Source organism: Pan troglodytes, chromosome 1 (assembly GCF_028858775.2).
Source record: "Pan troglodytes isolate AG18354 chromosome 1, NHGRI_mPanTro3-v2.0_pri, whole genome shotgun sequence".
Taxonomy (NCBI): Eukaryota; Metazoa; Chordata; class Mammalia; order Primates; family Hominidae; genus Pan; species Pan troglodytes.
Genome location: NC_072398.2, coordinates 161,538,570 through 161,563,376, shown reverse-complemented (window position 1 = coordinate 161,563,376; position 24,807 = coordinate 161,538,570). Strand labels below are relative to the sequence as shown.

General features: G+C 36.4%; 1 long non-coding RNA gene across 3 annotated transcripts in view; it reads left to right on the top strand.

The window, feature by feature from the left end:
* LOC104001190 (uncharacterized) overlaps window positions 1-24,807 on the top strand; it is a 412,866-nt gene that overhangs the window by 376,244 nt on the left and 11,815 nt on the right. For 2 of the 3 annotated variants that reach the window (XR_010153527.1, XR_001707240.4), the window contains exons 2-3: window positions 270-433; window positions 580-6,005. This is a non-coding gene — a long non-coding RNA (uncharacterized LOC104001190). The remainder of the gene's footprint in view (window positions 1-269; window positions 434-579; window positions 6,006-24,807) is intronic. The other variant, XR_001707242.4, reaches the window with a different exon arrangement.

Sequence of the window (24,807 nt, the reverse complement as noted above, 5' to 3'; positions counted from 1 at the left end):
GTTTATATCTTTCCTTTCATTCCAGTGCTCACTTCCTCCTGCTACAAATATTGAAATGCTACTCATCCAACAAAAATATAGTGCTTTCTGCTACCATTTCCCTGCCAAGCCCAAAGTGACATTTTCCTACTTCAAACTCTCACACTTATTATTTTATAACTTCTGTAACAATTATGTATGTCTTATCTCTTTTAGTACAATATAAGTTGCTTGAGTATAATGTATGACTGATTCATCTTTATATTCTCTGATTACTTGATATATACCAGGCATGCTGTAAATACCTGACTGATCTTACAGTGAGGAGAATATAGGATGGAATGGATATAAGAGCAATCCCATTAAAGACTACCTGTGGATATTAGTCATCTTCCAAACAAAAGATGCTGAGTTCTCTAAATTGCTTCATGTGAGATGTAACACAAAACCACATGTGAGTATAACCTAAAAGAATTGTGTAATCCAAATAATACCATGCATAAAAACCTTGTAGAATTAATCACCTCCCTCAGTTTCTGTAGTATTCATTAATGGTACTGTGTGCCAAATATTTTTGGATTTATTCCATCTATCTTCCAGGCACAGGCACAATTTGGGATTGTGTGGAGTTATGTGACTTGTTCAATGAGTGTGAGTGAGAGTGACATCTGCCAATCCAAAGTCATAGAATTTAATAGCCTAATGAGATTTTAAGAGACCTTCTTGCACTTGGGCATGGTGACTTACTGCATTTGAGATGATGCCACCCCACATTCTGGGTCCCTGACACACTATGATGAAGAGAGCTTTTTGCTAACCTAAAATGGACATTTAGCATGAATGAGAAATAAAACCGTGGATTGTAAGTGACTGAGAATCAAAGTTATTTGTTACAATAATGTAAGCCTACTTATTCTAACTGATGATACGTTTATTTTCTTTACCATCCAGGAAGCCTGGAGATGTTTAATAATATAGTATGCTTATGATTTTTAATTTCTCACTGTTCTTTGCTTCACATTTCCTGTCACCAACTGTTTAGAACATCAGCCATAATTTATGCACATGCAAAAGGAAGTTAAAATTATTGATGGGAAAAATTAGCTGTTATGAATTGGATATGGAGAATGATTTATTCAATAAAAATATAGGAATATAATAGAATAAATTCTTTTAGAAAAGAAGTAAAGGATTAAACTTTAAATGTAGAACATCATTAATATTATACTACTCTCAAATTCCTATGGACTTTTGTTGTTTATTTTGAGAATTATCTATAAAAGAAAGACAAGATGATGAATGCAACTGATAAAATGTGTGGGTTTTAGGCTATGATTATAAAGGTAACTTTTTCTATGGTAAAAATCTGAATTTTTATTAGATGCGCATGTTCATAGAGAAAATTTATATTAATATACAAATATATTATTATACCTTTTAAAGAAGAGTGTTACATTTGTCATATGTTACCCCAAATTTTAATGAATTATTTTTCTTTTATAGAAGATCTAAATTTTAGAGATAAGTTACTTGCCATAGGACACAACTGCAAGCAATAAAAGTTTAAAAAATTATATGGTCTGCACACTTAGTCTTGGAGTTAACTATTTTAACCATCTGATGGCCAAGAAGCAATTTTAGCATAATAAGCTTTTTCTATAGAAGATTACAGTAGGAATTCTAGCCTAGAGGATCCTTAATTATGATGAATTAAGAATTCGAAATACTTAATTATGATGTTATTTTAGCTCACTATGACTTTTGAGGTGTTAGGAAACTTCTTTATGTGTCTAAGAAGGACAATTTATGACAATGGTAAAGTATGGAGAGGCCAGTAAAAAGGGAGACATCACAGTCTTATGGGAGCCATAAGGAAGGATAGAATAAGGTCTTATCTTGGAACATGCAAGGGCAAGAGCAGTTGAGGCGAAAGAGTGAAAGTTTTCATAACTATTGTTATTTTCTAGGCATACAGGGCTCAAGATAAAGTTTATCATCATCAATCCCAAATCCAAGTTTCAGTCAGGACACAGAAATCACTCTAAGCATTTTTTAACAAAGAGAGATTTCACATAGGGGATTAATTGCTTACAAAATCTTTGAGAGAACTAAAGATGCAAAGGTCAGGGATAACTTCTGCTATCTTTTAGGTTCACCACTACAGGAATAGTGTGGAAAACCAGGTGGTAATAAGGGTCTGCCAACCAAGACAAGGAACTCCAGAAAACTATTATTGATGATCACAGCAAAACCTCTGCAGAAATTTCACATCTGCTGAAGCCCATGGCATTTGCCTAGCACTGCCAAAGGAAAAAATAATGTCTTCTGGTCTCCATTCCACCTTCAAAATCATGCTCCAGTGCACCTTGTTGTTAGAACATAAATTGTATTCTATTCCACAGAGTCAAGAGAATCTAGAGAATTTGATTTCTAAATTCCCAGCTCCTTCAAAACAGAAGAAACCTTAGAAGGGTTTTGCTGCTTGCAAAATGAAATTAAACCTGCACACTTATTTCTGTTCTCTTAATAGAGACTTTGAAGAGATTAATTCATGATACCTGTAATGTTTCTCAGATTTCCTAGGACCATCTCAAATCATTCATACCTGTGCCTCTCCCTCACTTTTCAGTTGCCCTGCTCCCAAACACCTTCACTCTCATCCACTTTTTTTTCTCTTTGTCCTACTCCCTTCCCTTCATTCCTTTATGCTACTCAACTTAAAAATGAAAAGCAAACAAATGAACAACAACAACAAAAAAAAACATTGAACAAGCTTTGGATTTCCCACTGGATGTAAGATTCAGGCTTTTAAGAAATTGTATGTAAATTTCCTAAGCCCACTCAATGTGTTTGTCTTTTAAGTTCTTAGGTGTTTATGAGATCCTGGTCACTATATCTAATCAAAACTGACTTTTTTTTATATAGGACCTAGTTCCTTTCTTTTGTTTACTCACAACAGCACTCTTGAAAGTCACTATCAGCGCAAAACGTTTGGCCTGACTGGGTAAGGGATACGTAACAACATCATATGGCAAAGGTAAGATTAGATATTCAACACTTCTTTTTATTTGGCCACCCATACCACTGAGAACTTCTTTCTCTTGTCCTTCTCTTCTCCTGTTTTCACCTTCCTTTCTTCCGAACTCCTAATCACTCTTCGTTTCTTATGCAGAACGTAAGTTTCATATCTCCTTTTAGTTTCATGATCTCCTTTTACACTACAGTAGGTGCAGGGAGATAAGGAGCATCTCACTTTCCCTTCCCAAGGAGACCTATGAAGAAGTATTTTATTAAATGAAAAATCATCTACTCTGAACAGCAGTTATGTCATTTTCATAGGGACAGAAGTAGTGGCCAATATTGTTATTCTAAATGGAGCAATTTATTTTGTACTATGCTATTCAAAGAAAGACCAGTGCTTTCATTCTCAGTTCTTAACCTCATAAAAAAGGTGAACTGTATAATTAGTACAGAAGCAAGCTGAAAACCAGAATGCACAGAGAAACAGACTATTGTTATTACTAGTTTGATAATCTGGCATAGAACCCAGAGCAACACAGGCTTCCCTAGTGAAGGCTTCAGTGATGTTTGAATGAGTAGAGGAATTGCAATCCTCCCTTCCTGAGCCATGTTTGAATTATTTCTATGGAGAAATGGTGGGTGAAGTGGATAAGGGTGCAGAGCCTGGACTCAGCCTGCCTGAATTTGAATCTTTTCACTGGTTCTTAATTGTCATGCAATCTAGAAAATCTGGATGTAGGACAACTTCGCTAACATTTCTAAGACTCTGTCTCATGGAAAAGAAATGAAACACAGACAAAAATATTCCCTCCCTCATAGCCGTTGAAAGGATTAAATAAGGTGATATATGTAAAGCATTCAACAACACACACAGATATGTGCATTAATGCACACATGCTTTTATAAAACGCAAGTTACCAAAACAAAAAAACTCATTGTCATTCCAGGCTCCTTTCTCCACTCAGCCTCCATATCCAGTTGTTCACAGCATTTAGCCAATTATACCTTTTAAATATCTTCCAAATCTTTTTCCTCCCTACTTTAGTTTAAACCCTCAAAAACATCTCCTGCCTATACTGTGGCAATCATATCTTAACTCATTTTTATTATTATGGTTGTGTCATACCCCCACCCACCCCACATTCCCATTGATTACTTACACCACAGCCAGTGTTCTTCCTGTACAGAAAATGTGATGTCTAACTCTAATTTAAATGCCTTCACTGTTTCTGAAATACCTACAGAGTAAACTTTAATCTATATATTTTAGTAAATATGAACCTTATCATCCAAATTTGCCAACATCTACAACAGTGAGTATCAAACTCCAGAGTGTATCACACTTTCCAGGGATATTGCAAAAAAATGCAAATTTTAGATCCTTACTCCATGAACAGCCTCATACGCTAAGTCTCAATTAAGACCATCAGTCTGAATTTTATCACTTAATCCAGGAAAATCTGAAGCAAGATTCCTGTGGTCATCCCATAAGACCTGTGGCTTCACTCTGTATCCACATAGTCACCCATTTCTTCACTACACCCACTCTCTGTCTGCCCTATACAACCAGTGGGTCTTCAAATACAATATAGTTTAAATGTCTTCATGCCTTTACTACTATTTCTACTTCTTGGAAAGTCCCCCCACCCATTCTGTCTATCTAATTCTTATTCATCTTTCAGCATTTCATTCAAGGTCACTTCTATGTGAGGATATCCCTAGTCCACTCATGGGGCTGTCTATCTTCTCCTGCATTTCAGTAAGCTCTTGTACTAACCTCTACTTGTGCTTGTTGCATTGGGTTACAAGCGAATTTTAAATGTTATTCCTCCCTACTAGACTATGAAATTATGGCATGCAGGGAAAACTTCCTACTTATTTTTGTGTTGCCATTATTCAGTACCTGGCACATGCTAGGTGCCCAACAAATAAATATTTATTAGCTGAATGAATAAACTAATAAATATTAGAAAGTCACTTACTTGGGATTATTTAAAAATTGACGTCACCTCCACATGACAAGATATTTCTTCCACAAGCTTTCTGCTCTTATTCGAACAACCATCATTTAATACCATCTCAAATCTTTACAAGACTAAGAGCTAAATGTTATTAACTTTATACTTAAAACATCTGACAAAATTGAAGGCTGTTTTCTATTTATTTGATTAGTTGGTTTAACTGAATAAGAAATTACAAGACCCTGATGAGATAGAACGTGGAAAGGTGTTTTACTTTTCCTTTATTCCCTTTTAAATACGATGGCTGGAATAACCCAGGTGTCACCTGAAATGTTGATGACTTTGCCTGAAAGTGGAATTCTCTAACCATCTGCAGCTGGTGCAGTTCAGTTGACTGTGGGAGTGGATGATCTATAGGTTTACCTGACACTTGTAACCAAGCTCTGTCGGCACAATAGAGTGACCATTTAAACAAGGGCTAGCATTCTTTCCAACTTTTTACATTTTCACTGAAAGGAGATATTAAAGACTAAGAGTGTTGAACTTTACCTGAGTTTTGTGCTCCTAGAAAACAGCAATGATTAAGAAATCCTTGTATCCTTTTGTATTTTAGGAAATTGCTTATTACAAAGAACCATCCTTTCTCATGTGATTTATGTAAGACTCCCAGATGACCTCCTTGTTTTTCTATGACAAAGCCAGATGCAGATCCTCCAAATGTTCATTATTTGTCTTCTAAATGATTAGCTAAAGTTTTTACCCCCACTCACCAATCTGGAAAAAATGCCTGCTAATTTGACTTGCCATAATTCTCTACAGGCTTCTCTGCTTTCTTAGGCTCCTGAATTGGGCCCATCCTGGAGCTTAATAAGCAAGCACTGAGAGCTTATTTATGCATTAGAACATGGAAAAACTCCATTTAAAACCCCTTCTCAAGATTCAGCTGGTTGTCAGAATGACACGTCTGCTCAGCTATCCACTCATGCCCACCTGCTTATCCAGCTTCCCATACTCATGCACCAAGGCATCAGGGTAGATAAAGAGGTAAGTCATGATTTTCTTCTTGTCAAAAGGCACTGGTCTGCAATAATTTCTACTTTAGAATCATCATAGAATAGTCTTTATGACAATTTATTAAGTGCAGAGGGATGAGAAGAGTAAAAAAGCGCTGATCATACACTGAGTAGGGTTGCTCCTAGGGGCTAAAGAATGTGCTAGGATTTTACTTCTCAATGAAATTGGAGGAAACCAGAATTAAAAGGTAACTAATAATGTATTTCTTAAATAAGGTAACCATGGATCAAGTTTGAGATTTAGTTATGGGAACCAGTAAACACACAAAAGTAGATTACCAATTATCAGACTTTTCTTAATTTTAATAGGTAGAAGCACAAGGCATTAGGCACTTCAATTTCTGGGCATATTACCCTAGGAATTGCAGAGAGAAAAATGCAGAAAATTATAGAGGAGAATTGTCTAATATAAATGTCACACTGGCTTTTAAAAAATTGATTTACTTACCTTCAGTTGGGTCCTGGCATACAGCTGGAGGCGCTGAAAGATTTTTGTGAGAAGGGTAAAATCTTAGGCAGCTCTACTTAGCATGATTGATTGTTTTTTTTCTCAATTGCATGATTCTCAATTAGAGTTCTTTATCCAGGGTATTTGTTAATTGAGATATCACTGTACAAGGCAGCATGGCATGCAGTGTATTTATTTTAAAAATGGCATTGTTCTTTGGCTTGAAATTCTACTACATAATACCAGAATGTTTAGGTTTTGTAAGTTTACAAATCGAATGTTTTATTATGTCCCAATTCTAAGCATGTTATAGAAATCATTATCTTTTGCCTGCATAGTCTAATCACATTGCTAAGAAATATAGATGTGATTAGAAACACTTTGATATTCAATGTAACACAATGACTTTGAAAAGTGATATTTATGGCTGATAATATGTATGCTTCATTATTCTCTATCTGAGCTATCATTGTCTTAAAGAATGGAATAGCTATCCTTATAGTAATGAGGATAGAATATTCAATAAAAATTAACAATAAAACAAGAAAATAACATTTCCCAAATTCCACCATTACAACAGTGGATGACTTATAAAAAATAAGAATATCAAGAGAAGGTAATAGAAAACTGTTAGCAATTAAAATTTAATTATAAAAAGGCTAGTAGTACTAGGGTAGGGGTAGAAATACTGAAAAGCCATCATCTGGCACATATGATTAATCATGCAGCATTTTACCAAGCACTCATCACTTAATCAAAAACAGAACAGTTACTTTTACACAACTATTAATATTAGAATAGCTCCAAATTCATATTAAGAGGGATTCACAACTGCTAGGTAGAATAGTACTCCTGTTCTGCATTATGCTATTTTTATTTGGAAAGTGTTTTCTCTTAATTACATTGGCTATCCACCTATATCTTCCTATTTAGGAAGATTATTTTTCTTTTAAGACAAGAGTTTCTATGAAATTTTCTGGACCTAATGCACTGAAATCAAATTTGACTATTTCCAGTATAGACTACTCCTCCTCACAGAATCTTAGTCAACTTCAGTTCTTCTACCCACTTCCTCAACTCTCTTTTTAAAATTCTATTTATAAAATATGGCCATGGAAGAAACAACACCATGTTTCAAAACATATTGCTGATCTTATAGGACACCACCCCAACCTCACAAGGTGTTGCCTCCGACATGACACTGTAGTCAATTAGTTAATGGGCCATTTCTACATCTGATAAGGCCAGCTGCAACATGGTAATTGAGAAACAATGAATCCTATAGTTTTAAGCCATTGCTATGCTTCTTTTTCTGTAAAATTAGTTATTTTGTCAGGAGCAATGTTTTTTAGCGTATTATACTGTAAATCAGACATTTTATGAGTCCACATATGGAAGCATTGCAAGTATGGAAGACATATTCGTATCAAGAAAAAGTGTCTGACCAGTTAGGATTAACCACTACTCACTTCATGAGAGAGAGGCTCTGATGTAATTATTCTGCTACCAGTGCCTTGGTGGTGGAGCACATACATAGTCTTCAACCTCTGATGCCACATCCACCTGGCCATTGAGCAAGTACCATGTGTTAGGTTTCCTAGGGCTGCCATAACAAATTATCCCAAACTGAGTAGCTTAAATCAACATAGTTTTCCTTTTATAGTTATGGAGGCCAGAAGTCTGAAATCATGGTGTTGGTATGGTTGGTTCCTACTGGAGGGCCTTAAGGAAAAATCTGTTCCCCCCCTCATCCCTGGATTTTGGAGACTGCCAGAAACCCTTGGCACTCCTTGGCATAACTTCAATCTTTGCCTCCATCTTAAATGACCTTCTTCCCCGTGTGAATTTGTATCACAAATCTCCCTTTTCTTTCTCTTTAAAGTATACAAATTATTGAAATTAGAGACCACCACTAAATGTAGGATGATATTATCTAGACCTTCTTAAATTAATTGCATCTACAAAGACTCTATTTCCAATTAAAGTTATATTTACATGTACCAGGTCCTAGGATTCAGTAATAACTTTTTGTAAGACATAATTCCATTCTATGCAGCAGTTGAAGAAAAGTGATTGACTGAACTTGACTGACTACAACTAAAAGGTTTTTCTTTTCTCCCTGAATATTGAGATATTTTTCTGCTCTGAACACCCTTTGTTATTCACATGAGGCACAAATATCATCATAATCTGTGCCTGTCTTAACATGACCACCCATATACCTCATCTGTACATCTTTTTAATAACAATTCACCAACCTTTTTCTCTCCAAGTTCTGACCATTTGGCCAAACCATTAGCCATGCTCCGTGAATCAGTGTAAATACATTCAGTGTAGATCCATTCATTGTAGATTCATCATCTCTCAATTAAAGTGTCAGTAAGATGTACTGCTTTAATTTCTGATGTACTTTCTTTAATCCCTTTGAGAGAATTCCTTACTCTTTATCTTTCAGGAATTTCCTTAAGTAGAACTTTAATGTTGCAATAGTTCTCTTCTGGCTAGTGCCAGCATATTGTGGGAATGATTAGTAAGCCCAGACCAATATTTTTCTCTTTCACTCAACTAGATGTAAGAAACTTTCTGTGATAGGGGTTGGTACACTATGGTCCATGGGCCAAATCTAGCCTTCTGCCTGTTTTTATAAATAAAGTTTTAGGAAAGCACAGTCATATTCCTTTGTTTACATATTGTCTGTGACTGCTTACACACTATAATGGCAAAATTGAATAGGTATGATCAAGGCCATAAGTCCACAAGCCTAAAATATTTATTTATCTAGCCCTTTACAGAAAAAGTTTGCAAACTTGTTCTATGAAGTCTTAGAAGTCGGTTGAAAGAAAGTAAAAGATATAGTTTTCATAGTAGTCCAAGATCACATTCCATTATGCCTTCAAAACCTATTCATAGCCAATTTTGTATATCTACTTCCACTTAGTGATGATATACTGGTATGCTCACTGAGCTGATGGGTCAGATAAGTCCCATCTTGATCATTTGGACCAAGTGGAGAGAAGCTTGCATTGCATAACAGATCTGTTGCAAATTTTATCTTGCTTAGGCACCTCTTAAAACTATTAAGCTTATGGGTTATTTAGTAATTGGATAAGAGAAGCTCCCATCAATAGAGTATATGTTGTTTGTAAAACATTATGCCTTTTTGTTAGTGGTAGATTGTACCACTAAGAATGAAATTCTTTTTCCAATTTGTTCACGTCTCAGATTACTATATTAAAACAAACTTTACTAAATTCCCAGAATTTTCACAAATATGTCTTCCACACTGGGATTTTTGTGTTTTGCCAAGTCATTTAAGACATTTCTTGCAATGATGTCTAATTAGGAGAATGTTGTCAATGCAGGGGACCAGTGGGTGTTTTTGTAAAGGCAAAATGGTCAACATGCGTGTGATATAGATCATGACAAAGAGTCAAAGAGCTGACATATGTCTGAGACAACACTCTAAGGCATACAGTTGTCACTGTCAGATGATATCAAACTCTTTCTTCTAGTCATCACTAAACAGTGTTAGAAGAGCATTTTTCAGCTCAATAACTCTGTACCAAATGCCAGTGGCTGTGTTGATTTGCTCCAATTAAGAGCTCAATCTGGAACAGAAGCTGCAATTGGAGTAACCACCTGGTTAGGTTTATGATAATGCAGTCATTCTCCAGGACCCATAGAACTTTTTAATAAGTCAAAAAGTAAATTAACTGAAGATGTTACAGGAATCACTACCTTGCATCTTTCAAATCTCTGATAGTGGCACTACTTCCTGAAATGACCCCAGAGATGCAGTATTACATTTGATTTTCTATTTTGGTAGGTATTGACATTTCAGTAGCTTCTACTTGGTCTTTCATAATAATAAACCTCACTGAACAGGTCAGGAAGCCAATGTAGGGATTTTACAGGTTGCCAAAAATGTCTATTTCAACTATACTTTCAGGAACTGATTGTCTGCATAATCACTGGGGCTATCTTTGAGAAGGTCTTAGGCCCAAATTCAATTTAACACCTGACCTCTATAAGCCCCTGTTTAGACTATTGAACCACTGTGTTATTTTAGGTCTCTGGGGATTAATGTCACATCAGAGCCATTGTTTAGTAATCCTCCAAAGGTCTAGATGTTTCCCTCCATTTCTTCAATTTCTTTAGCAAAGATGAAGATTTACAGTATTACTTGTGACAGTATTTCAAAGCAATTTGATTTTCCCTTCAATAAAGTGGCTCTGGATCTGTGTTATTTTAGGTATTAAGACTAGATAAAAACCACTGTGACAACTCAAGTCAGAGTTCTGAGCACCAGAGCTAAAGTTTTATTTTGATGTTATTTAGATCAAGCAATATTTCAGTAGGCTCTTGAGCCCTTTCCTTCCTAGGAACACCACGCTTACTTAGCTACTACCGAAACTCCTTGCAGGTGAAACATTGTAATTGCTCTCTGGTTTTGCTGCCATTTTGTTAACTATACCCCAGTTTGAATATGTGTTTTAAGTACTATCAACAGGTCTCCTCTATTCCAGGATCCTATTATCCAAATATGGATACATTCTAAGGTTCTGGGGTTGGGGCTTCTATATGTAAATTTGGGCAGGAAGGACGGAATTCAGACAATAAGTGTCAGGTAAGTGCAGCCATATCAATAAATTCATCTCAATGTAAGGCGATTTCATCCTCCTTGTTCTGGTACAATCCTATATAAGTTTCTTAGTCTCTGCTGATACAAATTGTCAAAATCTTGCAAAATTTTTAGTGGCTAGATTATCTCCTCAATGCTGAGACTTTATATTTGTTGTGCTGGGACTATCTGAGGTATCTGATGCTAGTTAAATGGAAATGAAGGCTAGTGGGATGACAATTGAGGAAAATGGGCATCGTTAGATAAGGTCATTGATGCTCTTCAAGCAAGAGATGACTAATTTCCTCAAATAGAGAAGAAAGAGTTGCTCTTACAGTCAAGGGAGGCTCTGATTCTATGGGAGTTCAAAGTTCTCTAATCCATCAAATCCACCTGAATATAATTCTCATTCTCATGGTCTCACTCCTTTACAGTCATTGATTTAATATCAGAGACATGGAAAAGTTGAATTCAACTTATGTTGTAATTCTATAACCTACATAAAAGTCTTTGTATCCCCAGTGTAGTAGCTATTCAGCATCTCAAGAAGTCTTTCATCATTGACCCTGCTGAAGACAGTGGAAAAAAAACACCAAAAGTCTGGCTACTCAAAGTCTAGATATCTTGGTCCTAGAGAGAGCATCACATTACACAGAAACCACTCAAGGTTTTTAAAGGAGGCAGAAATTTTTTTTTTTTTTTTTTTTTTTGAGATGGAGTCTCACTCTGTCGCCCAGACTGGAGTGCAGTGGCGCAGTCTTGGCTCACTAAAGGAGGCAGAAATGTAATCCAGGCTTGATTTTTAGGTTATTTTTCTGTTTCTGAAATAAGAGAGAGAATTCCAGAATTTTAGATTTAAAAAAAATGTTAGGAGGGCTAAAGGAACAAGAGTTTGTGCTATTATCCTTGGATTTAAGAAACATGAGAAGTTATAATCATCACTCCATAGGAGTCCAAAGTTTCCCTCAGAGCTGATATACCTCAAACTGCCAACTCTATTCTTTCGCAGGAGCTGAGTGGCTCTCACTCAGCATTGTCACTTCTGGAGCCATTATCTGCAACTGGCCTTGCTGGAGCTATTGTTGCTGCTACTTCCTAAGGCAGACTGGCTTCTACCTTCCCTCTGCCTGGTAATCTCAATTGAGCGATTCTCACAGTCTCTAGAAATACTCCTCCACAGCATTTATTTTTGTTGATTTGTTTTCCCAACAGGGTTTTTCTAACCTAGAGATACATTTAAGGAGATAAAAGTCAAGACAAGTTTCTAATACATCTGAACACAGACATCTGTGGTCTGTGGCCTCGTGGCTCCTCCCTTTACTGGGATTCTGCCAGCTTCAACAACAAATGAAGCACCTTCCTCACTGCTACTCTCGATTTACGTGACCATCCCTCTTCTGTCCATAATTTTGTTGGTGGATAGGTCAATGTTACTGATTAAACTACAGTCAAATCACTGATCCTAACAACCTAGTAGACCTTCTATATTCAAATATGAGTTATCTAGCTTTTTATCTAACAAATAGTGCTTTAAAAATACTAACGCCTTTTTGAAAGGTGATAGACCGCTAGCAAGACTAATAAAGAAGAAAAGAGAGAAGAGTCAAATAGATGCAATAAAAAATGATAAAGGGGATATCACCACTGATCCCACAGAAATACAAACTACCATCAGAGAATACTATAAACACCTCTATGCAAATAAACTAGAAAATCTGGAAGAAATGGATAAATTCCTCGACACACACACTGTCCCAAGACTAAACCAGGAAGAAGTTGAATCTTTGAATAGACCAATAACAGGCTCTGAAATTGAGGCAATAATTAATAGCTTACCAACCAAAAAAAGTCCAGGACCAGACGGATTCACAGCCGAATTCTACCAGAGGTACAAGGAGGAGCTGGTACCATTCCTTCTGAAACTATTCCAATCAATAGAAAAAGATGGAATCCTCCCTAACTCATTTTATGAGGCCAGCATCATCCTGATACCAAAGCCGGGCAGAGACACAACAAAAAAAGAGAATTTTAGACCAATTTCCCTGATGAAATCCTCAATAAAATACTGGCAAACCAAATCCAACAGTACATCAAAAAGCTTATCCACCATGATCAAGTGGGCTTCATCCCTGGGATGCAAGTCTGGTTCAACATACGCAAATCAATAAACGTAATCCAGCATATAAACAGAACCAACGACAAAAACCACATGATTATCTCAATAGATGCAGAAAAGGCCTTTGACAAAATTCAACAGCCCTTCATGCTAAAAACTCTCAATAAATTCGGTATTGATGGGACGTGTCTCAAAATAATAAGAGCTATTTATGACAAACCCACAGCCAATATCATACTGAATGGGCAAAAACTGGAAGCATTCCCTTTGAAAACTGGCACAAGACAGGGATGCCCTCTCTCACCACTCCTATTCAACATAGTGTTGGAAGTTCTGGCCAGGGCAATCAGGCAGGAGAAAGAAATAAAGGGTATTCAAGTAGGAAAAGAGGAAGTCAAATTGTCCCTGTTTGCAGATGACATGATTGTATATTTAGAAAACCCCATCATCTCAGCCCAAAATCTCCTTAAGCTGATAAGCAACTTCAGCAAAGTCTCAGGATACAAAATCAATGTGCAAAATTCGCAAGCATTCTTATACACCAATAACAGACAAACAGAGAGCCAAATCATGAGTGAACTCCCATTCACAATTGCTTCAAAGAGAATAAAATACCTAAGAATCCAACTTACAAGGGATGTGAAGGACCTCTTCAAGGAGAACTACAAACCACTGCTCAATGAAATAAAAGAGGGTACTAACAAATGGAAGAACATTCCATGCTAATGGATATGAATCAATATCGTGAAAATGGCCATACTGCCCAAGGTAATTTACAGATTCAATGCCATCGCCATCAAGCTACGAATGACTTTCTTCACAGAACTGGAAAAAACTACTTTAAAGTTCACATGGTACTAAAAAAGAGCCTGCATTGCCAAGTCAATCCTAAGCCAAAAGAACAAAGCTGGAGGCATCATGCTACCTGACTTCAAACTATACTACAAGGCTACAGTAACCAAAACAGCATGGTACTGGTATGAAAACAGAGATATAGACAAATGGAACAGAACAGAGCCCTCAGAAATAATGCCACATATCTACAACTATCTGATTTTTGACAAACCTGACAAAAACAAGAAATGGGGAAAGGATTCCCTATTTAATCAATGGTGTTAAAACTGGCTAGCCATATGTAGAAAACTGAAACTGGATCCCTTACTTACACCTGACACTAAAATTAATTCAAGATGGATTAAAGACTTAAATGTTAGACCTAAAGCCATAAAAACCCTAGAAGAAAACCTAGGCAATACCATTCAGCACATGGGCATGGGCAAGGACTTCATGTCTAAAACACCAAAAGCAATGGCAACAAAAGCCAAAATTGACAAATGGGATCTAACTAAACTAAAGAGCTTCTGCACAGCAAAAGAAACTACCATCAGAGTGAACAGGCAACCTACAGAATGGGAGAAAGTTTTTGCAATCTACTCATCTGACAAAGGGCTAATATCCAGAATCTACAATGAACTCAAACAAATTTACAAGAAAAAAACAAACAACCCCATCAAGAAGTCGGCAAAGGATATGAACAGACACTTCTCAAAAGAAGACATTTATGCAGCCAAAAGACACATGAAAAAATGCTCATCATCACTGGCCATCAGAGAAATGCAAATCAAAACCACAATGAGATACCATCTCACACCAGTTAGAATGGCGATCATTAAAAAGTCAGGAAACAACAGGTGCTGGAGAGGATGTGGAGAAATAGGAACACTTTTACACTGTTGGTGGGACTGTAAACTAGTTCAACCATTGTGGAAGTCAGTGCGGCGATTCCTCAGGGATCTAGAACTAGAAATACCATTTGACCCAGCCATCCCATTACTGGGTATATACCCAAAGGACTATAAATCATGCTGCTATAAAGACACATGCACATGTATGTTTACTGCAGCACTATTCACAATAGCAAAGACTTGGAACCAATCCAAAAGTCCAACAATGATAGACTGGATTAAGAAAATGTGGCACATATACACCATGGAATACTATGCGGCCATAAAAAATGATGAGTTCATGTTCTTTGCAGGGACATGGATGAAGCTGGAAACCATCATTCTCAGCAAACTATCGCAAGGACAAAAACCAAACACCGCATGTTCTCACTCATAGGTGGGAATTCAGCAATGAGAACACATGGACACAGGAAGGGGAATATCACACTCCGGGGCCTGTTGTGGCGGTGGGAGGTAGGAGGGATAGCATTAGGAGATATACCTAATGTTAAATGACGACTTAATGGGTGCAGCACACCAACATGGCACATGTATACATATGTAACAAACATGCACATTGTGCACATATACCCTAAAACTTAAAGTATAATAAAAAATATATATAAATATAAATATTTATAATATTTTTTATTTATAAATAATACATAAAAATATTTATAAATATATAATATATTTATAAAGATATATTTATATGATAAATATTATATTAAAATATAAATAAAATAAAATAAAAAAATAAAAATACTAACGCCTTAATCTTAATATGAACTTTATGAAATAAATGTAGTCATGCTCCACATAATAACATTTTAATCACTGATGGGCTGCATATATGATAGTGGTCCCATAAGGTTGTAATGGAGCTATATGATGGAATAAACTATACCACCTAGGTTTGTGTATGTATACTCTATGATGTTCACATGACAAAATCACCTAATGATGCATTTCTCAAAATATATTTATGTCATGAAATGAGCATGCATGTAGTATTATTACCTCCATCTTACAGCTGAGAATTGAGGTAAATAAAGGTTGAATGACTTGTTTAAGGGCATATAATTAATAAATGGTATAGCTGGGAATATCAGCCCGAGCAGTCTGACTCCAGACGCCATGCTTTTAACCAAGATGCTATGCTGCTTATGAAGTTAAAATTTTATAATTTTATAATCCATTTTATGTAACATAATTTAGTTTCATAGTATGAATTTTCTCTTGATGTTGTCTCTATCTCGCCTTTGCTAAACCTCCCCAATGCACATGTGAGTACACATCACATCTGTGTACGTACGTGCATGCACACACACACACATACATGCGTACATACTTCGGGCTTCAGAAATATGGAACCACTGGTTGTTCTCACAGCACAATCTGTTGCTTCCTACTTAAATTATTTTGCATTTTCCTCCTTCTCCCTAGTATGCCCTCCCTTACCTTATTAGCCTAAAGAGCACTTCTTTATGTGTGAAATTCTCCTCCCCCACCATGCACATACTCCAAATAGAGTTTGTAGCTTTTTTTAATCAGTGAAGTTTGTACACACTTCTACTACTGCAGTTGTTATTTATATGTCTGCCTCTGTTATTACACTACATGCCCAGTGAAAAAAAAAACTCAGGTCTCATTTATCTTTATAGCCCCAGCGCCTAGCATAGTTCCTCGTACATAGTATATATTCTGTAAATATTTTGTCATGTTTAACTGAAAGCCATTTTTCCATTCATTTGCTTAAAACAATCTTCAAAAACTCTCTATTGACTATATTTTTAAAAACCTAAAATCCCTTAGCACATTGGTAAACCCTCCTTTGTTTGCCCACAATTTACTTTTCCAACTTCAACCCTCACATAAATACAGGTAAAAACACACACCACTTTGGGATCCAGCAAAACAAAACTGGGATCCCGTGAAGGTTTCAGACCACAATTTTTAGGGGGAGCAAAATTCACCATTTTACAAACACATCTTGTGGTTTCTTGCTTTGTGCTTTTTCTCACATTGTCTTCTCCATCTAGAATGCATTCTCCAGTTTCCACTGTCCTCTGAATTCTGCTGAGCTTTCAGTGCTCCACTTAAATATCATTCCACATTAGATTGTCTTTTATTCTCTAAATCAGATAAAATTTACCGTTCTATCTTCTGTTCGACCACTCACTATACTTAGCTCTCCCTCTAACTTATAAACAGCCATGCTTTATTTCATGCAATGCAGCGTTAGCTCCGTGGAGGCAGGCACCGGGCACGTATTTAACTTTGCATTTTCCTTACCATCTCCTCAAAGCACTTTGCATTGAATCTTGCCCCCATACAATTTCCCAATATTTGCTATTACACTGACGTAGTAGATACTCCTGCCCACATTGTTACTCATTGCTAAGTATAAACACATGTATTTTATGATCCAGTAATAATTAAGGTATGCTAATAGCAGAATAAATATGGCTCACCAGTCACATTTCATTAATAAGCACGTAGATTCATAAAACTTGAAAAAATAAAGTCAGAAAGTAATACAAGTGGCTACCATTTACTAAGTGCTTACGGTATGTCAGCACTATGTTACCCATTGATCTAATAGTGTAAGTTTTAGCATCTGTATTTTTGAGATAAGAAAACCAAGGCTCAGAAAGTTTAAGAAACACGCCTAAGATCACACATGTAGTAAGCTGAAGAGCTTTGAGTTAAATCCTGGTCAGTCTCCTGCACTTGGGCTCATAACACAACCCTAACTATATTTCCCACTTTTCATACACAAATACATTACCCTGAGCATTTTACATATACTATCATATTTGATCCTTACAATAACCTACAATAATCTCGCAAGGTAGGTATTATATTCTTCATCTTACAAATGAGAAAACTGAGATTCTGGAAAATTAGTTTATTTCCTAGAATTCAAACAGCCAATACATGATAGAGTTGGAATTTGAACCAGGACCCACTGATGTCAATCTTAATCCTAAATTCTAAACTGTCTTCTGCATGGATTTTTCTGCTCTAGCACTTTTTTTCGTTTTTGGCTGTGGAATATTTGGAGTGTGGAGAGGAAGCCATAACAGACTCACCAGGTTTTAAGATGTTTTCTTCTGGTAGATAAAGGACTTTGAATGCCCCTAATTTACAAGCCATTATCCATTTTATACTGCTAAACAATTTCTTGTTTACCCTGGCCTTGGAGTAGAAGAAAGACCCTAAATCTACATCTAATTGATTCGTTGGGCACCTAGTTCTTATTCCATGAAACATTTTTGGAAGGATTATTGATTCAAGTGTGAGCTGATTTTTAATTAGTTTATCTCTTTCTTATAATAAAATTTATATTTAAATTGATCAGCAGGCAGGTAAATAACTCATGGCAGGTATACATGCACTTAAATTCTCAATCAATGTCTGACATTTTGGCTTTGATAGAAACCCTATGTTCGGTGATTTGTTGAGACACACTAAGGTTTCTAAAGGGGAGAAGCCCATACTCTCAGGCAACAGCCGGTAAGGTAAACGCAGGCGGCTGGTGCTAATCCCCAGGAAGGGAAGGAGAACTGAATCCCCAGCCTGGCCTGGCCCTGATGCAAGCAGCCAGGCCTCACCACACTGCAACTACCCATTAGAGCAGATACCCCAGAGAAAAGGCAGCTGCATATTGGCATCCTAGCTAATTTCCTTACCAAAGCAGTAGGCTTATGAAAAAAAATAATAGGAACAGTGATGCCTTTCACAGTTAATAGTTGTAAAGGCTTTTCCTTGTAGCTGTGCTTCTCAAGTTCCATGGGCATATATCTTGGAGATATGTATGTACTCCAGAGGTTGGCACAGCTTCTTAGACTATCAATTCTATTCTGTTTTAAGTAATGTAAAACATTATTTCATATTAAGTCAAACATAGGTATATTACGAAGTAGACTGAAAAATAAGCATAAAATTTCAAGATAAAACTACAACTTCAAAGAAACATGTCAAAGTTTTACCTATAAGTTGTTTCGGTTAACTTGAATTATTCATTCAGAACCTTAGGGGGGTGGCTTTCACTCTCTTTTCCCATTGGAGGTACTTATGAAGAAAGTTTGGAATGCATTGATACATAGTTCATTTAAAGTTTATAAATCGGAAAAATTCTTTTATAATTTTACTAAGTCAGAATGATTTTTATGGTTGTAGGCTAGGCATTCTAAGATTTGCAAGATATATCTATAATTCCTGCCTTTCCCACCATCCACTTTAAAACCACTCAAAACTCTGGGTATTTCCTGGAGCATATGGGAAATCAGTGGGTGTTCTAAGAACATGAAAGAACCCACCATACTCTACCTTTGTGCTTTCCGTGAATGTTGCATTAGCACTCATTGACCATTTATTGTCTTTTTTTTTAACCTCTCGGAATAGCTGTTTGTTGTGACTCAGTAAACTGTTTTGGATGGCATAAGTGATCAGTTGATATTTTAGATAACCAATGGCTCACTTTTTCAAACTTCAGTTCATAAGAATCTATAATTAGCAGTAATTCTGCCAACATTCCCTAGTTTCTTTCGTAACTTGATCTCATAATTATATCTTATGTGGTACTTCGTCATTCTAGCCTAAATGTTTTATCATATTTCTCATTTGCAACTTCTCTCCTAAAACATATCTTCAATGGACAGCTCTTTCCTTCAGTGGGTGCAATAGCGCATAGCATTTGGGAAAGGTATTATGGAATGATTTAACGTATGCCCTCTGATGTCTGTAGACCTGGGTTTTATTCCCAGCTCTACCGCTGACAAGCAAATTGTTTAACTTTTCTAGAATCAATTTCTTAGTAGTATAATGAATGCAATATCCTCATGAAACACACAAGCATGGCACATGTATACATATGTAACTAACCTGCACATTGTGCACATGTACCCTAAAACTTAAAGTATAATAATAATTAAAAAAATAAATAACATGCTAAAAAAATTAAATAAAACAATCACTTAAAAAGCACTCTGTTCTTAACTTAGAACGTGATCAAAAAATGATAGTCATATTTATTATTGTTGATATTATTTTTAATATTCACGTGTAATATTAAAACTTCAAAAACCTTATTTTTACAACGCAATAAAGTTTTACAAAGTTGTCCCATTGTAGGCAGACCTATGCCAACCTACTTGTAAAAGTCCAAGGAAGCTGAGAGGACAAATAATGTGACTGACATATACAGTTCCTCAGAAAGAAACATATAAACATATAATGGGCATTTACAATCAGAAGCCATGTCTGTTTCTTAGGGAGCAGCAAAACAGGATGGTGAGTCTGCATGCTATTGTGGCCCAGACCCAAGGAAAGAATATATGTGCTTCAGAAGGGGTGTATAGGACAGTTGCTTAAAGGTAGGATTAATTGTAAGTATGATAACATCAAAGTTGTCTTTACCCAAGGGCAGGATTCACAGTAAGTACATGCTCTTACACAAGGAAGAGTAGATATAACAGAAATCTTAGAGGCCTTCTCCAAACCAGGGTTAATCAGAAGTCAACATGATGGATTAGTATCCAAGATGGAGTTGCTTTAGCCTTCACAAAAGTAGCTACTTAGGTCAAGATATCAGCACACTTAAAACCTTGCTCATGCCTCCATTCAGTCATTAAACGTCTCAAGGAAATGATATTTTTACTTCTATCATCATGCTATGGCTTGAATGTCCCCTCCAAAATTCATGCTGAAATTTAATTGCCATTGTAATAGTGTTGAGAGATGGGACCTTTAAGAGATGATTAGGTCATAAAGGCTCTGTCCTCATGAATGGATTTATGCTGTTATTGCAGGGGTAGGTTAGTTTTCTTGAGAGTAATTTCATGATAAAAGGAAGAAGTCTGGCCTTCATCCTCTCTGACTCATGTACTTGCTTGCCCTTCTGCTTTCCACCATGGAATGATGCAGCATGAAGGCCTTTGCCAGAATTAGGTGCCAAGCTCTTGAACCCCTCAGCCTCCATAACTGTGAGCCAAATAAACCTGTATTGTTTATACATCAGTTAGTCTTTGATATTCTCTTACAGCAGCTGAAAATGGACTAAAAACAGAAAATCGGTACTGAGAATAAGATTATTGCCATTAAGAAAACAAAACAAAAGGTAAACCTGAAAATGTGGAAGTGGCTTTGGAACTGGAAAGTGGATAGAGGCTGGGAGAATTTGGAGGAGCAAGCTAGAAATAGGCTAGATTTCTGGTGAGTGGAGCTTTAAGGGCAATTCTGGTGAGGGCTTACAAGAAGAGAAGAACTGTAGGAAGAGTCTGAAACTTCTTAGAGGTTACTTAAGTGGTCATGACCAGAATGTTGGTAGAAATATTGACAGAGAAACCATTCCAATGTGGTCTCAGTTGGGAATGAGGAAGAAGATACTGGAAATTGGAGTAAAGGTATTCTTGTCATACAGTTGCAAAGAACTTGGCAGAATTGTGTCCATGTCTTTGGACTTCATGAAATGCAGAACTTAAGAGTAATGAACTAGGATATCTGGTGGAAGAAATATCTAAGGAGCAAAGCACTCTGGCTACTGTGTGGCTACTTGTGAACACATGCAATGAAATGTGAGAGAAAATAAGTGACTTAGTGATGAAACTTATAATTGAAAGAGAAGCAGAATAAAAAGATTTGGAAAATCTGCATTCTGGACACGTGAAAAGTAAAAAGGCATGTTTGAGAGAAAATACTAAGAGTATGGCCAAGTAATTGTTTGCTAAAGAGAATCATATGGATAGAAGGGAGCTAGGCGCTGTTCATCAGAACCATGGGAGAAAGACTCCAAAGGCATTTAGATCTTGGAGGCCGTCTCTCCCATCACAGGTCCAGAGCTCTAGGAGGGCAGAATGTTTTGGGAGAATGGGCTTGGGGCACCCTCTGTGGACTCACTACCCAAGGCTGCCTCAGGATTCTTCTTCCTGCATTCCAGCACCATGCCCCTTAGGCACCCCCAGCCATGGCTCAAGCAGGCCCAGGTATACTTCAACCCACTACTCTGGAGGTTACAAGCTATAAATGTTGGTGGTGTCCATGTGGTGCTAATTCTGCAGTAATGCAGAATGCAAGACCTGTGCAGGCATGGCTACTTTCACCCTATATTTCAAAGGATGCTGTGGACAGCCTAGGGGCCCAGAGAGTCTTCTTACAGAGATGGAGCCACTGCAGAGACCTCCTACCCTACTAGGGCAATGCTGAGTGGAAATGTGAGGTAGGAGTCACCACAGAGAGTTTCCACTAAAGCAATTCCTAATAGAGCTGTGGGAGTGGGGCCATCACTAAGACCTCAGAACTGTAGAGCAACAAGTGTGCAATGCCAACCTGAGAGAGCTGCAGGCACTAGACTCCAATGGAGAGAGCTGAAACATGGGCTGAGCCCAGAAAAGCCATAGGGACATGACTGCCTGAGGTCTTGGAGGCCCAACAGCAGTAACGGTGTGCCCAGGATGTAGGACATGAGGTCAAAGGAAATTATTCTGGAGTGTTAAGGTAGTGGTGTTCCCTGTGGAGTTTTGGACTTTGTTGGAATCAATTACCCTTTCTTCTTGCTTATTTCTCCCTTTTGGAATGGAGTTGTCTGTCCTGCACCTGTTTCATGACTAGATTTGGAAGCACTTAAATTGTTAATTTCACAGTCTCACAGCTGGAGAGTAGTTTGCCTCAGGATTAATTGATCCTTCAGTCTCATTTATGTCTGATTCAGATGAGACTCTGGATTTTGGACTTTTGAGTTGATGCTGGAACTAGTTGACACTGGGGCTACTGGTATAGAATGAGAGTCTTTTCTATGTGAGAAGGACATGGGTTTTGGGGGGCCATGGAAGGAATGCTATCATTTGAATGTCACTTCCAAAATTAATGTTGAAATTTAAGTGCCATTGAAACAGTGAAACAGATGTCAGACCTTTAAGAGGTGATTAGGTCATAAGCTCTGCCCTCATGAATGGGTTAATGCTGTTGTTGTGGGAATGGGTTAGTTATCATAAGAGTAAGTTCTTGATAAAAAGAATGATTTTTGAACTTCATCCTCTTCCTGTCTCATGTTCACTTCCCCTGCTGCCTTCCTCCGTGGGATGACATAGCACAAAATGCATTGCCAGATGTTGGCACCATGCTCTTGGAATTCCCAGTTGAGCCGAATAAACTTCTATTGTTTATAAATTACCTAGTCTGTGGTATTCTGTTATAGCAGCAGCAAACAGACTAAGACACATGATAAATTAATTTTTGTCTGTTTGTAATTTACATGCATACAGTGAGATTACATGTACTCTTCTGTGTCTGACTTCCTTCTCTCAATATTTTATTGTGATTCCTTCATGTTGTTGCCTACAGCAGCAATTTTTTCATTTTTATTTCTGCACTGCATCAATATAAAATATTTTCATTCATTCTTTTGTTGATATTTATTCTACCATTAAATGTTGATAACATTTATTTCTAGTTTCGAACTAATGTGCTAATGCTGCTGTGAACATTCTTATACGTCTTTTGTTCTCATTTTTGTTAGGTTTATACTTTGTTTGGAATTGCAGGACTATGAAATGCATATCTTTGGCTTTAGTAGATACTACAAAACACTTTTCTAAAGTAGTTGATGTAATTTACACCTGTACTAGCAAAGTATGATAGAGTTGCAGTTGCTCCACACCTTCATCAACAGTTGGTATTATCAATTTTTAAAATTTTGCAGTTTGAGTATGAAATGGCCTCTGACTGAGGCTATAATTTGTATTTTCCTTACGATTAGTGAGGTTGAACACCTTTCAATATGCTTATAGTCAATAGGATATATTCATTTTGTTTAAATCTTTCACTAATATTTCTATAGTATCTACTGTCTTTTTTATGACAATACAAATTTTGTGCATACCATGGATTTTAGTTCTTTATAACCTATCTGTATTTCAAATATTCCTATTTATTATGTGGCTGGAGTGTTCATTCTGCTAATGGAGATTTTGATGAACAGATTTTTAAAAATGTTAATGAAGTCCAATTTTCTATCTTTTCCTTTGTGATGAATTTTTTTTCGTATTTTTAAAATATTTGCTTATCTCAAGGCCACAACATTTTTTTAGTGGTATCTTCTAGAAGATTTACTGTGTTACATTTCACAGTTGGGTGTAAAAATCATATCTTTATATATGTGAATTAGAAGTTAAGGTTCTTTTTTCTCCTTTAATTATATCAATCAATCTAGCATCAGGTATTTAAAACACCATCATATTTTCTTCACTGCATTGCAGTGTCAACTTGTTGTAAAGTGACCATATGTAAGTGGGTTTGTTTCTGAGCTTTCTGTTTCATCAGTCTATTTATCACTCCTTGCACAGTACTATACTGTTTTAAATGTACTAACTCTGTACTAAGTTTGTATACCTGATAGTATAAATCCTAGCTCAACTTTGTTCTTTAAAATATTGTCTTCACTATTCTTGGGCTTTTAGGTTTCCATAAACATTTTGAAATTGGCTTGTCAGTTTTTAACACCCCACCTCAAAAAATGTCTTGGGCTTTTAATTGGGATTGTATTGAATCTAAATTTTTGTAGCCTTAAAACATTTGATATAGGCAAATATTTTACAAATATAAATATTTTTTATAAATAAACCTATTTCTTCTTGGGAGGAAATAACATCTTTACAATACTGAATTTACTAATCTATGGATATTCAATATTCTGTCATTTATTTAGGTCTTCGATTCAAAAAGAGATTGTTCATTCTCTCTTTTGTCTTGGTCAGTTTTGCTAAGAAGTCAGCATTTTATTTGTTTTTACAAACAATCAACTTTTTGGGCCACCTTTGTTGTATGTATGTTTTTATTTCATTGAAGTCTACTATATTGCAT